Below are 15,999 nucleotides of genomic sequence, written 5' to 3'. Positions count from 1 at the left end.
TATAAGCACCTGAGTGATTATTTTATACATGGGTTGTGGGACTGCCGGGGCTTGGTGAGACCTGGAGAGAAGCTCTCTAGCTACACATCCTCTCAGATCATACTGGTATCTGACAAAATGAGGTACTTCAAGTTCTTGCCTTGACTTCCCTTAATGATGGACTATAACCTGGAATTGTGAGCTAAAATAAATCCTTTCTTCCAGATTGCTTTTGTAAGACTATTTTGTCACAGTAAGCTAGGAGACCTTGATAAAATTCTTAAAACCTTCCACCATCAATATTATCTCTCAACAGAATTCATAGACAAAGAAAAATTTAAAATTTAAAGAATTTAACAATTTTCCCTGTTTAACCTTATTGCATTCATATTCTTGTATTTTTTTTTTTGAGGAAATACTCATTAAAATCACACTATATGCCAGATACTTTACTGACTAAAAATTAAACAAAAAGTATGAAAATCCCTGTCATAAGAGAACTTATATTTCACTAAACAAGACAGATCTGTGCACCAATTAAAAATTTATAAAGAAATTAAGATGGAGTGGAGCCAGGATGAGCATATGAAAGGCAGAGACTGAGGTTGAGACAGTGGCTAGCAGACATCAAAAAGTGTTCCCAGGTTGATGGCCCATGCAGATATGTGATAAGATCAGCATCAACTCAGGTAGAAGGAATAAAAAGTTCAATGGTCAGGTAGCCCAGAGTGTTAACAAAGAACCAGAGGTCAGGGAGCCAAGAGCAGAATGAATGAGGAAGAAGTGCAAGGAATTGTCTTATTATTTTCTGTCCTCAGACACCTTCCTGAGTGACAGAACATGGACATCAAACCTTGTTAATAAATAAATGAGTCATTTGCCTTTGGGTTTGAGCCTTCCATCAGCATTTTTCTGTTGGATAGTAGGCTGATTTCACTGTTGCTCCTCCCTGGACTCATTGGGATTCATGAATTCCTTGTTCAGCTATAGGAGAGGTATCCAGATAAAGGGCAAGTCCTTTATTTCCTCTTTATGACACCTCCAACATAAAACATATGGCTCCAGACACGGTGTCACACAAGGTTTCATTCTCGTGGGAAGACACTTGCCTTGTTTCCCTGGTCATTGTGTTCTCTGTCAAAAAAAAAAAAAAAAGATTTAGAGAAAATACACAGAGTGTGATGTAAAAGACAGAGATTATTGTAATGTTGTACATACTCAAGAGATGAGAAAAGACAATAACCAAGAGATCACTGTGCTGTGTGGATCTACATACTAGGCAAGCTTTACATTGTTTTCTAAAGTGTCTGTTTCAAGCAGCTTTCTTTATGGGATTTTGTCCTGTCCTGCAGATTGACAAGTATATTTGGATGGCATTTAGAGGACAGAACAAGGATATGTCTTTGCTTTTTATTAGAAAGCCTCTGGCTACATCATAATCATAGAAGGGGTTCAGGGAACCTCTGTTCTCCCAGTGGGAGAGAGGGAACTCAAGTCCCATTTTTTCCTGACCAGTAATCAAAGTCCTGCTGATTCAAGGTTATTTCACAGGCTATTGATGATGAAGGAGAGGACCAGTCCCACCGTCTTCCAAACCTGCTCATTTCTATCTAGCTAGGTAACAATGTGCTTCTCTCATCACACACAGAGGTACCCATCTTGTTGCAGACTCACCAATGGATACCAGCTGGGTATCTTCTATCCAGCTAAATTCTGACACTGTTATGCCTAGAGATAACATCAGACCTCATAGTGCATCCACAAAGCCTGTGCCCTTTCTGGTATCAGTTGCAAACACAGGTTGTTGCCCAGTGCTCTGAGCAGCCTGTTCTGTATTTTGGTCCCTACCTACCTTCTCCTTTTGGTTTAAATTCTTTTGTGAAGTATCATAGAACTCAGGGAAATATTTCACTTACATTTTCCAGTTCAATATGAAGGATGTTACTGGAAATGAAATTTTTTATTAATTTTTTTTATTTACTTTACATACTCAAGGATGTAACAGAAATGCAGATGAACAGCTAGATGGAAGAGATAAGCAGTGCAAGGCATTTGGGGGAGGATGTGTTTCCCCTGTTCTCTCTAACCGTGCTGCCATTAGAACTGCCACATTTTCCACTGAACACTCTTCCAAATGAGCCTTATCCTTTAGAGTTTACACGGGGACTTCATCACAGCGCCATAGGCCATTACATCACCAACCATTGGCGAACCGCTCTTCTTGGGCACTTCTCCCCTCCCCACAGGACAGGTTTTCAGTCCCATCTGTCTTATCATGACTTAGTCTCTTTTGGGACCAGCTCCCATCTGAAGCCATCTGTGGGTCTCCTCATTAACTCACTAATGACACTGAAGGCACTGGAGATGATGACTGGGGAACTTTAGTGTAAGGACAAATACCAAGCATATGTGTTAGAATCCCATACGGGGAAACACATTTTAAGACTATAATCTGCAATGATATTTCCATAGAATTCCGTATGAATTCAGTGAGTGTCCATTTCAGGTATAAGATGGGCTTTTTCTTGTCCTCCTTTCTTCACTGAACTATGCTGAGAAACTAGGGCTATTTGAATAGGAGATACATAGCAACTGAGCAGGAATTAAAGCATGGACAGCCATCCCTTGAAGGTGACTGGCAGCTGAATGCTTACAGCTCTGAACTAGAGGATTCCATGCTTTCCATATTACTATGACAAAATAAACAAGGGAGGGAGGGTTAATTCTGACTCAATTTAAGGGTACACCACTCTTTTCTCACTTTCTTTGCTAGAAAGTTAGGCTGCTTTGGCCAGCTGAGCACAGTTTATCTGTCATCTCCAGACAGACTGAAATTTACATGTGGTCTGTGCTAGGACTAGGTCATTTACTAGCTATGGGCTCTAAGGAGTAATCACCATCATCTAGGGTTACCATTCTCCTGCCTCACACACCGTAGTTCTAAAGCTTAAGAAAGCCTTCCAAAGCCTTAACTGCTGGGTGTTCTCATCTTCCAGACCAAGGCATCAGATGATTTGATGCCAATCTAAAAAGGTTTCAGAAAGGTATTAGAGAAGAAATGAGTGAGGTTTGAATCTGAGCATTTGCTTTGGATCCTGCCAGCACCAATATGAAAGACCCAGCATGTCCCAGCGGAGAACTGCCTGCAGGATTTGCTTACAGAGAATTATAGTCACTTGATTGGTGTGACACTCACTCTCCAGTGTTGCACGGTGCTTCAAAATCTCCTACTGACTAACAATAATATTTATTGATCACTGTCAAACACCATGCTAAATATTTTATGCATTATGCCATTTTGTAGAAATATTCAGCAATATTCTTTGACTTTTGTATCTTTTTTCTACACAAAGAAACTGAGCCTAAAGAAGTTTAGAATGTGCCCAAAATTTTGGCTGTAGGTCATTCTGATAAGATGACTATTTTATGATACAACCAGAGGGTTCCCACTCACGGATGAAAGCTGTGTCTTTAGAAAAACCCTTGAGAAAATTGGTAGCAAAACTGGAGGTGAACAGTAGCAGTTAAAGAAGACAGATGAAGTAATGCTGCAGAAACAACACAAAATCTTGACATATGAGGAATGAGAGCATTTGCTACCTCTCACAGTAACTTTCCTGCCAGCTCCAGGAGGAATTTTGGTAGATCTTCTATGAGCGGGCTTAGTATAGTGACTTGGTTATCTCACTATTAAGCCTCCAAGTTTCTCAGACAGAAGAGGGCCTAAGAACTAGGAGAGGGCCTATCTTAGCCCTTAAATGACATATCATTCATGATCATGTTTTACAGGCTAAAAGTTAAAAACCTGACATTATCTATCTATCTATCTATCTATCTATCTATCTATCTATCTATCTATCTATCTATCATCTATCTTCTTACCTATCATCTACTCATTCATCTATCTTTTTTGAACGCCCAAGAAGAAAGAGGAATATTACATTTTTAGTCTTCTTGGTTTTAATATATTTCATCCAAAGCCCTTCTAAGAGCACAAGTTAAATTTCTGATGATGTATTTCTTAAAATAAAAGTATTAAAGGATTATTACTAAAACTTTGGATTTCTTACAACATTTTATTAAATTTTATAAATATGGTTACAGGTTGGCTTGGAAGTATGTACCTACAATCCCAACACTGGATAGGCAAGAGGCTTACATTTCCAGGTATGATAGAGCTAGATAGCAGGACCCTTGTATCTAAAATCCAATCAAATGTATAATGTTTGTGTTGAAATGTGTATCTACAAACCATTACGATATTAATATTAAATTGTTAATGTAATATCAACTCTAATGTTGTAAATATTCTTAAAAGTAATTTTAAAATTTCTTTAAGAACAAATAAAGCTGATGAGATGGGTAAATGGGTATAGTTCTTGCCACAGAAGACTGACAAGTTGAGTTGGAGCTCCAGAAACCACATAAGGGTGAACAGAGAGAACTGACTCCTGATAGTTGTATTTTGACCTATGCATGTGCACCATGGAATATGCATCCCCCCCAGATAAATAGATTTTTAAAAGAGCAAAAGACAATGTGAATTAGTGTTATACACATCAAACACACATTTTGCTAATTTAAATAGACATGTTTTCCATAATGTTTTAGATAAATAAGCAATTAGAAATTAATTTGGAACCAAAGCCTGTTTAATCAATTTATAGTGCTGTTTTGGTGTGTAAGTAATTAACTGGAAGCTTCCAAGGCCATCTAACTCATGTTCCGCATCACTCACTTGTTACAGTTCAACACTGACTCTGTCTTTTCCCTCCTCAACCACCGAACACTCCATGCTGTCCTCAGCTCTCTGTTGTGGACGAGGCCCCTTGTTTTCACTGTTCTTTACTGCGCATTAGGATCTGTGTTTGGCATGGCTCATTTATTAGCTGAGTGTGGAGAGATTCTGAGAGATGTTTTGTCACTTCGTTGTCAAAATGATGCATTCACTGGTGTCCTGGTTTCTTTCAAAGAGCTTGAATTGCACTTCGTTTGCAGGATAAAGTATAGAAATAAATGATACAAAACTAAATAAACAGGGAAGTGGGAGGGGAAAAAAGAGCTCAGAAAAGCCAAATCTACAGGGCTTGATTTCCAATTCCACATGTTCAGAGTTAGAGGAGGCCAGATGAAATGCCTGTGACTACTTGTCTTGGGCGTCATCCATCACCTGCTTGCTTTCTGCTGATACCATGTACACTCCAATTCTTGGGAGACTGGAAAATGGATCATTTCCTTTCTTCTTCGCTGGACCATGTAGACCAAGGAGCCAGTGGGCAGGCATAGGCAGAGCATGGTACCAGGCATAGCTGCAGCTCTGAATGTCACAGCAAGAATTAAAAGAGTAAAAGATAGCGTGGTTGGGGTCTCTGGGCCTTGGCTTCGCCTTCTGTGTCTGTTGTCAGCTGCTTTGGCTGTTCACTTGCCACAAAAATAGGAAAGGACAGGAATAGTTGTCTGTAAGTCACTAGGAAACGGGGTCTGCTTATGCCACATCTCCCACTCTGATAACTACTCTCTAAGACAGTCAATAGATGTAGACACCGTGCAAAATAGACCTGATTTGCAATTAAAATCAATCTTATAGACTCTAAGATAACTGGTTGTTATTATTATAATTTTAAGCCATTTTTGTTAAGAAAAAAATGACTTTTTAAATGTAAACTACCCAGTAAGGCAAACTCATTATTTATTTTATATAATTTGATATTTGGGTTTGAGAATAGAAACCCCTAATATCTGTCTTTCATAGAGAGATGTCATTATTAAACAAAGATTCTGGATAAGCTTTTGTTCAAATCTGGACACATCACTCAGGATTATGTTTTGTTGACTAAATTACTTAAGTACTTTGAATTGCAGTGCTCGTTAGGAAAATTAGGGTACTATAATAATAACTTCGAAAGACTGTTTAAAGGATTAAATATCAAAATTGCTTAACCAAGACACTGTCTCATAGTAAATGGTAGTGGTGGAGGTGGTGGTGGTATCGATGGTGTTGCTGATGGTGATGATGATGGTAGAGGATGAGGTGGTAGTGATGGTACTGATGATGGTGATAATCATGACCTTTGAGACAAGGTCATATTGCAACTCAAGCTGGCCTGAAACTTACAACATACTATACGGTGGCCTCAACCAAGTGATTCCCCTGACTCAGGCCTTGGGAGTGATAAGATTTACAAACATGCACCACCATACCTGACTCCCATGGTAGACTTTAGCGGTGTTTTACCTGTTGCCTCTTACTCCTTTCAACAGTTTTTCCTACTCTATGTAAAATAGAGTTTTAACATAACCATGTCTGGGGTGGCAATGCCTCCTGGAGGCATAGTGCAGGATTTTTGTCTGCTTTCTTCCTGTGTCTCCTTTTTCCCATTTCCATTCATCACACCCATTCTTGTGCCTTTTACAAACATGTAATTAGTTGTATTGAATTTCTGTTTTTTCCCTCAATAAAATATATATGTGCATACACACACATATATGCATATCTATATCTATATCTATATCTATATCTATATATATATATATATATAATTTTTTAACCCACTTTCCTCTGCTTGTCTTTCAACTTTTACCGCGAGACCTAAGAAAAAACTCTCTGAGCCATTGAATATTTCTTCCCTGAGGAACCAAGTCATTTTAATTTATAAACATAAAGAAGATGCTTTATAACTTGTTTTTCTTTACTGAAAAAAATAATTATTGATAGCTGCTAGTTTTTAATTTAAACATACCAAGGACTCGTGACCCAAAATAATTCAACTCTGGAATAATGCCAATTCAATAATTTCAGGATCCATTCCCCAGTTTAAAATATTAATCAGTAGACCAATAAGATGTCTTAGCAGGTAAAGTTTTCTGATGCTAAGTCTGATTAGCTGAATTTAAACCCCACCATCTACATGATCGAGGGAAGAACCTCAGCATGTGTGCCATGGCATGTGAGCACTCACCCCCCCACCCCCCCACCCCCGCCATACACAAACACACAAACTATAAAACAGCTATTATTAAGATTAATCAAACACAAGTCCTAGAGTAAAGAAGATAAAGTCCCTGCTTGCCTAGAACTTAGATTTGCCTGGAGGGGGACAGAAAAGAAGGAAGTCAAATAAATATAGTCTCAGAAATGGTGAAGATGTTGAAGATATTCATACAGATACTGGTTGGAGTGAGGAGGCCTCATCTTAGTGATCACATGGGGTGCCTTTCAGGAGAACTGGATATTGAGGAGGTTGTAAGGCCTTAGCAACCCATTGGAAATGTTTCCCTTGCTTAAGGAATATGTCATCAAGGCCCAGTGGCAACAAGTTGTGTGATGTCTTCAAAGAATGGTATAAAGCCCACCATAGCTTACATCTAATGAACGAGTTGGAAGAGAGAGCTGGAATGCAACTTCAAAAGAAATCCCCTTCTCTTTTTACTGTCCTTAAACTCCCTGGTTTCAAAGGGAAAGAAATGGATCCTAGTCTTAATTGTGTTTATTTTGCCTAATTGCCAATACTGCAAAATCCTTGCTTCACACTGGTTTTTATGTCATTTTTCCTATGTGTTTAAATAAGCTTTGAAAGGGTAACCTGGGAATTAACCTACATTTATACCAGGTTTCTGAGAGAAAAACGTAGTTGAAATTGCACCAAAACTTCTGGACAATGGTTTCATTTTAACTTGAGTATAATCTGTATTAGAGTGTCATTAAAAGCAAGAGTTTTCATTTATCATAAAACCTCATTACTCCAAATGTGTGGTTCTTACTCTGGTGTGTTGAAAAGTGCCTTTGTCCTAGTGTGAAGACGCACTACAAAATGCCCCATTAGATTAGATTTAGGGCAGACATGTTCAATTTGGTTCTGTTTTGTGGAAACGTCAACATATCAATGCAGGCAGATTTTATAAATCATCACTGAATTTTCATCTGTTAATAGAACTGGGACTGTAGGGGCTTTGTTTACAAATCTTCTTCAGAAAGATGCCATAGGAAGGCCTCATTCAGCAAGAGAATACTATTCTGAGAGCTGGAAGTATTAGTCACAATGGAAGCATTAACCTAAACTCTTATTTGTGTAACAAGTCATAAAGGGGGTGATCATGTTCATTCATCATTTAACATGCTAGTACCTGCTCCCTGTCATAGAACCCTCATTTTCCATATTTCCCCTTACAAGCCATTATTGTTAACTCCTACACACAGTCAAATTTGCCTTTACCTCATAATGACTTATACTTACAAGATTTTTTTGGCCAACCTGCACTTTAGGAAGCAACATTGGGTAGAGAATGATGCCTCAGTGTGTAGATCCTACGAGTAGGATGTAAGTATGAATCAGTGCCCAGAGATGCCAGCACCCTTGTAGAGGTGAGGTCTATCAGTAGACTTCACTGCAAAGGCATCCACCAGACATCCAAATGCCTCTCATCATTGTTTTTTGTTACCTGCTAACTGCTTCCTCAAGTACATCCTTCAATTAAGTGACACTGTGGCCTCTCTAATAGACTGACTATGTCAGCTCATAATCTCATTTTTTTAAATCTTGTGAAGGTACTTAGCAAACTACAGTCATAGGCAAAACCATCTAAATTATCTGTTTTGGTCAATAAAGTTTTGTTCAAACATTTCCTTGCCCACTTGTTTACATATTGTCTGTGGCTGTTGTTGCCTTAGGAAGGCAGAATTGAGTAGTTGCAGGAGCAGTGTATCTACTATCTATCTCTTTACAGAAACTGTTTGCTGGTCCCTACCCTGTATTTTAGATTCATATCTGATGCTCAACATTGTCCCAACTGTCTTGCCAGCCTATCTACCCCAGCTCTGCCAGGGCATCCTTACTGTGGGTGTCTTATTTTTTTTTTCTGCAAGAGCTACACTCTCTGTTTATATGTTCACTATACAGGAAGAGATCTTTTGACTGTACTCTCTAGACTCAGTGACTGTGAACTACCTTCAGTCATATTCACACCTTGCCGGTTTTCTTCTAGTTGAGTTTTATGTCATGGCCTTTCTTTGGTGCATAGAATACTTTACAATTGTATTGATGCCTCTGTATTGAGCTGGAAGCCTCCAGTCATGTCCCTTCCCTTCTGAAGGGTCCACTTTATCCCTAAATGAGCATCAATAATATCTTCTTAATTGGTAGGTGCTTGAAAGTAATAAAGAAGGACCAGCAAGGTGGCTCAGCAGGTAAAAGTTCTTAGCACCAAGCCTGATGATGAGTTCAGTACTCAGGAACTACATAACAGAAGGAAAGAACTGACTCCTACAGGTTGTCCTCTCATCTCCACATGAATGCTATGGTATGAAGGTCACAAGTGCATGCACACACATACACACACACAAAACACACTATATGATAAGTACAATAAATTTTAAAAGTATTAAAAAAACAAAATATAAATGGAACATAGGACATGTTGGAATGAAGCAATTGCTGTCACATTAATCAACATATTAATGTTGCTCATTAAGCAAACTAATCTTCTGTGTGTGTTAACTTCAACCGAAACAGAACCAAAACAGAAGCAGCAAACAGCAGGCTAAGCAGCAGGGAAGCCTAGCCTAGTCTAGCCTGGCTTTGCCTGCCTTGAGTATGCCAACGGCCGGCATCCAACCTCTTGGGAATCCCCTCTAGAGACCTGGCACCAGGCAAGTGGCAGCAACTGCCTTTGATATCAGGGCAGAAGCATTCACATGCCTGAATCTGGAATATTTACAATATGAAACTTAGGATATGAAAGGCACTCTAATAGACTCTGGTTTCCCAGAGATGAGTGAATGTAAAACTGTACATATTGGGTTTTGCCACAGTGCAGAATTGCTCAGGTAGGTGGGGCTCTGGATGTTCTTCTTGAATGGAAAAGCCAGATCCAGAATGTTCTATGATTTTTTTTTCTGTCTCACACTATGCTTCTCTAGGAAGAGCAAGGCCAGAAGGATGTGCTGCTCATAGTCAGTGTCTTGTTCTTTGAGCTACTTTCACCTGGAAATATTTTCTGAAATCTGCTGGGTACATCCACAACAACAAACTCATTTTTACTTAAATTCTTGCTTGTGGGATCCCCTGGTATTGTAATTACAAACAATTGTGAGCTGCCGTGTGGGTGCTGGGAACTAAACCCAGTTCCTCTGGATGAGCAGCCAATGCTCTTAACTGCTGAGCCATCTGGGCTGGTGGTCCTGGCTTCTATAAGTAATCAGGCTGAGCAAGCCATGAGAAGCAAGCCAGTAAGTAGCACTCTTCTATGTCCTCTGCATCAGCTCCTGCTTCCTGGTTCCTGCCTGTTTGAGTTCCTGTCTTGATTTCCTTTCATGATGAACAGTGATGTGAAAGTGAAAGCTCAATAAACCCTTTCCTCTCAAAATAAATAAATAAGTAAGTAAGTAAATAAATAAATAAATAAATCCCTGCTTGTATCAAGGTGGTTTATTGCCTGCTTGAAGTGACCAAAGGGCAAAGTCAAAGTTTTTAAATCAGACAAAACTGGGATTGAGTCCCACCTGTAACTTCTACCAAGCTGTGTGAGACTATATGAAAGCTGATGGTAGAGAATGTGTGTTTCTTTCATCTAGAAAAGAGAAGGGACTAATATTTAACTCATAGCATGGCCTTGAGGAATAAACAGAGCAGATACATTCGTCAGGCCTGCATAAGTGTAGGTGACAAATCATACACAGTTTGCCTGATCTAAGGCCATCAATGGAAAAAAGAAGGAAGAGTGAGAGGGGGAGAGAAAGGAAAGGGAGGAAGGAGGTAGGGAAGGGAAGGGAAAGAAGAGAAGGAAGGGAAAAGTTTTTGCCTTTCTTCCTGTTCACATTAGAACTTGTAAAAGTCATTCATTTTTAAAGATTTTTTTTAAAAATGATACTTCTCCTACAACCATGTCAAAAGGCTGAAAGGGACAAGAACTCGCTTGAAATCGCTTTGTCATAAGTGCTGTGAATGGGAAACGTTGAAAGATAGTGATGCTGATAATTTTTAAATAATTTTCATCATTTTCTCAGATTCTGATTCAGCAAATAAATGGAGCTCTCTATTTCATGGCTCCTGAGAGTTGACACAAGAGAAGACTTCCCTAGTTTATCTCACTAAGCTGGAGACTGGATCAGCCCACAAATTGGAGTATGGTCAGGTCAGAGTGGTGTGTTACTTGAGTGATGACAAGTGGAGTGAGCTTATGTGGGTTCCAATCCTGACTGTTCCGTACCCAGCTGAGTTGCAATGGTAAGTTCTCTGACCACTCCATGTGAGATAGAGTTAATCTTAGTACTCCCATTATAGAATATAGGAGAGGATTTGGGATAGAGCTAGCATCACTATAGTATCATCATGGCAGCCTGGATTTTAAGGCTTTGGTGATATGTCTGTTGAAACATATAGCACTTAACTCTTAAAGTTTAGGTATCCATTGACATGGACTAGGTGCCCTCATCACAAGAAAAAAATGGGGTTTATGTTTCTTTCCTTTTGCTAGAGTGCATGAGAGAGAGAGAAAGAGAGAAAGAGAAAGAGAGTGTTTGTGTCTGTATATGTACGTGGTACTTCAGTGTATGAGTTTGCTTCCATGTAGAAACCTACACCATATGGCATATGGCCAACACTGTATTAAGAAATCTGCATCTGGGTAGCTAGAGATTTAGCTCAGTGTTAAAGTATCTGCCTAGCATGTGCAAGGCCATGGATTCAGTTCCCAGTACAAACAAACAAACAGACAAACAAACAAACAAATAAGTAAATGAAAATAAAATTTTCTGTCCTGCCTGGTCCCACAGCCATTCACTCCCAAATAAACACACAGAGGCTTATATCAATTACAAACTGTTTGGTTTATGACTTAAGTTTATCACTAACTAGCTCTTATAACTTAATTCAACTTATTTCTATTAATCTATGTTTTGCCACATGGCTTCATGGCATTACCTGTGTTCCATTGCATCTTACTCCCCAGACAGAGCTCAAAGTCTTCTGACTCCACCTTCTTCTCCTTGTCTCTCTGCTTAAATTCCCTGCCTAGCTATATTCTGCTTTGCCATATGCCATAACAGCCTCTTTATTAACCAATGGTATCAACACATATTCACAGCATACAGAAAGACCATCCCACAACAAAGAAATAAATTCTTAACTGCTGAGCTATCTCTCCAGCCCTAATAAAAACTTATTTCTAATTCTGAAGTATATTGTCTGTGTGATACCAACAGTTCATGTACAATTGAGGGAACTCACTGAAGAAAGTAACTTTCCCTCTTCAATTAAAGGTTCCTGCATCTAATTGCATATTCTTCTAGATGATATAGGTAAAGATATAATTATTCTGTTTATTTCTGTAATTCTAAAAAGTAAAAATTCAGCTGAGCTCTTAGGCACAGAAAAAGTGGTTGTGTGTACAAGAAAGTTTCTTTGCATCAAATGTTGTGTATCTGAGGCTCTTGAATCAAGATGAGAAACTCAACCACTAATAGTCATTTACAGATGTTTCTTCTAAGCAATATTCTGATGAATGTTCAAGCTCTCTAATGCATAACTCTCATTAAGGATTCAATTATAGAAATACGTTTGCACTTAATTGCCGATTAATTTTTTGGCAAATATCTAGTGGATCAGCCTTCCTCCAGCATGTTGAGTAAGCTCTACATCTCAAGAATTGCATATCTCACTAGTCCTAGGAAGGAAGAATGCAAGAAGTGTTTGTGACAACTGTGAATTAAAATATGTACAGTAGTGAAATAGTCCTACAAGAAGTGTTTGAAAAGTAAAGATTTCACAGTTCCAATAAACAGAAATGAAAACTCTTGAGGAAGCTGTCTGTGGAATGCATCCCAAGGGAGGTTCCTGGTTGCTTACCTTCCCCTGGCTCTGAGTTGGAAGTCATGGTCCCTTTTCTATGAGAAACACTGGAAACAGGATTGCTTGTATATGTTAGAGTTTGATTAAGTTCTCTGGGCATGGAATACATTTCTGTGTCTGTGTCTAGGTATGTATGTATGTATATATGTATGTATGTGTGCGTGTATGTGTGTGGTTTTATATATGTGTGTGTGTGTATGTATGTATGTATATATGTCCACGTCTATTTCTATATCTATTTCTTAGTTTTTCTCTGTTTTCTATGGACAGTGGCATGAAATCAATGTCTTATCTTGGTCTGCAAAAGTGTCTAAGCAATGAAACAGTAAGTGTGGCATTCCATCAGACCTCTTGGGAATGGAATAGCTAAGTTGGGTGAGAAGAAAGACTGACCCAGTATGGCTGAGGTACTCATACACAGGCAGCCTTTGCGTTTTCTTCCTAGCCACAGCCCAGCAACAGCTGTATTTGTGGTTAGTTTATGAATGCATGATTGACAACGCTAGAGAACTAGTTTTTCCTAGCCGTGGGAAGAATCACAGATACAGAGAGAGGATATGCTGGTGTATTCTAATAGAAAGGACCGTTCCTTTCTTATCTTAGCTGATAGGACATGGTGTGAACATAGATCTTACCATCCAGCAAGGGTTCTGCAAGGAGTTCAGCCTTGGGGGAATGACTGCAAGGTGGCAAAGGAGAGAACCCTAAGTTGTCCTCTGACTTCCATACATGTGTCACGGCATATAATGGCAGCGCATACTCTCTCTCAAATAAATAAACAAGTATAATATGAAAATACATACCATTCTACTTGCTAACATCCATATGCTGTTGGGCATACCAATCTCATTGTGACATAGCTTCTGTCTGTGTAAAATGGGGCTAATAATAGCAACATGTTGGAGCCAAGTAAAGCCCAAGATCCTATTTGCTGTTACTGTAAATACTGAGTATTATGCAAAGGAGGAAATGTATTTCATGCCTCTGATTTGGGGGGGAGGGAACGACAAAGAATAGTATCTAGATTTTTGTTACAAAAAAACTGAAAAGAAAGAAAGGAGATATGAGGCAGTGATTAGATGGAAATATCTGCTGAATTCTATTCTATTCCTGTGCCCCGTTCTCTAGGTCCCCACCATGAACCCTTTTTTTTTTAACTCTTTCAAATAATTTTCATGATGCCTGGACGACCTTCATGACCACGGGAATATCACTTATTTCTTCTGTGTCTCCTCTGTCTCCCCTAGCTGTTAAATGAGCAAGCATCATAAACTCAGAGAGTGTTCTAGAATCAACAAAGAGCAGATAGTGCAAAACTATCACCTGCTGCAAGGAATTAGTGTTCGATACACTATAAATATAGTCATGCTATCACGAATGTTGTTTGGAGTCATACCCCTGACTATTGTAGCACTAAAGAAAAACGAATATTAAAGAAAACAGAGTGTGTGCTAGCCAACTGCTCTGAAGGCCAATGAGCAGGTAGATGTGCTGGTGGCCACCATAGTTGTAGTTGTTGGTTCACTCTTCCTCCAACATGGCCCCAGCCTCTTTGTTTTTGAAAGTCAGCTTCCTGTGAGTGTCAGTGTCAAGTTGATAGGAGCATCTGAGAAGGGTTGCTGTCTGCTTGCTGATTACAACTGTCTGTTTGCCAGTTCTTGGTATAATTAAATCCAGCCGAGGCCTCAGGTATGTCTTTAGCCAGATCTGATTTATTCAGATGTTTTGCTTTAAAATGAATGTGAGGGTCAAATTTGTTTTGTTTCTTTTGCTCCACAATTGCCTTGGAAATCCAATCTCAGTGTCCCTGGCAGGTATTGATATCCTTTGTCAAACCAGAAATATCTCCAAGCATCTAAAACTAAAACTTCAATGATTTTCAGAGAACTTTCCTAAGATAATAATGTAATTTGTCTTTCAAAGAATATTAAAGCCAAGCCTTGAAGGTGAGGGCAAAAGGCACATTTGTGCCACGAATTAGAAAGATAATTTGGAGTGAGGAACATTTGTATTCATTTGAATGTAATAGCCTGGAATGGCAGAATACCCGCTAGTGGTGCTTTCTACCCAAGGTTGTCATTGCAAAAAAAGAAAGGATTGTATTTCCTGCTTTGAAAATTATGCAATTAATGTTACATATGGTGAAATGGAGGTAGTAAACACCCTTCCCCAAAAGGGTGAATAATGAGGTACTGTGGTTAGTTAATTAAATTATCTGTGTATTGTATTTAGCTAATGATTACATATATCAGACCTAGTATAAGATAAAAAAAAAAAAAGCTGAGTGGAGTCCTCTCTCACTCCCTCCTTCCCTCTCTCTCTCTTCTGTCCTCCCTTCCTTGCTCTTCTCTCTGTCTCTCTTTCTGTTTCCCCTCCCTCCCTCCATTTCTTTTCACAGTGCTGGAGATGTACAGCAGGGCCTCATGCATAATAAACAAGTGAGCTATATGCCCAGCTCTAAGGTTTTTTTTTTTTATGAGAACCCTACTGTCCTCATGGTAGTGGAGATGTTGGTTGATGATATTTTGATTTTTTTCGCATTATTCTATTCATAGCCTCTATGAATATGATTTGCTTTGAACATAATGAGAACATATAGAATTGGGTGATGTAAATTTTTGAACTAGTTACAATTCTTTAGTTCACCCTTTGGAATTGGATCTGCTGGAGAAAGTAGAGCTGAGTATCACCCCCTGCTCTACCTGTCCGTCAGCAAGGATCTGGTGGGACATTCCGTGTCCTGGAAAATTTCTAAAATTGGCAAACTTTCACCTTCATTACCACTCCTCTTTGATACCCACCTTTCTGGGGTCTTTAGCTTTTCCCACATCCCATAAATCACCAACTGAAGTTCAAGTTGAAATAAGCAACATAGCCAGCGCAGGGAGTGGTTGAGAATACACCTGTAGGTCACTTGGGGAAGAATCAGAACCCTGTGTGGAACCCATGCTTATTGTCAGCACTTTCTGCTTAGCAGCATTGGACAGTGAGGTGTCTCGGCATCTCCTGGCCATAGGCAGCATAAGTAGGTTTTGTGGTCAGCTGTCTGTAAGCCTGCCCTGGAACTCCAGCAACTCTCACAGCATAACTTGCACTGAAATCACTTTGTTGCCAGTTGACCATTCTCTGCCTCTGATTTCCCGCTCACTAGCTGAGATTCCACAAGGGCCCCTGT

At 39.2% G+C, this 15,999-nt stretch overlaps 1 protein-coding gene and 1 long non-coding RNA gene across 5 annotated transcripts in view; one reads left to right on the top strand and one right to left on the bottom strand.

Annotated features, from left to right (window-relative positions):
* Window positions 1-15,999, top strand: part of Ctnna2 (catenin alpha 2) — a 1,136,313-nt gene that overhangs the window by 453,769 nt on the left and 666,545 nt on the right. The window lies entirely within an intron of this gene.
* Window positions 859-15,745, bottom strand: LOC131907075 (uncharacterized). Its single transcript, XR_009378281.1, has 3 exons — window positions 15,626-15,745; window positions 4,718-5,400; window positions 859-1,113 (listed from the first exon to the last, which is right to left on the bottom strand). It is a non-coding gene; the product is annotated as an uncharacterized LOC131907075 (long non-coding RNA).

Source organism: Peromyscus eremicus, chromosome 3 (assembly GCF_949786415.1).
Source record: "Peromyscus eremicus chromosome 3, PerEre_H2_v1, whole genome shotgun sequence".
NCBI lineage: Eukaryota > Metazoa > Chordata > Mammalia > Rodentia > Cricetidae > Peromyscus > Peromyscus eremicus.
The sequence above is the reverse complement of the archived record's forward strand: the minus strand, read 5'-3'. Positions and strand labels throughout refer to the sequence as shown.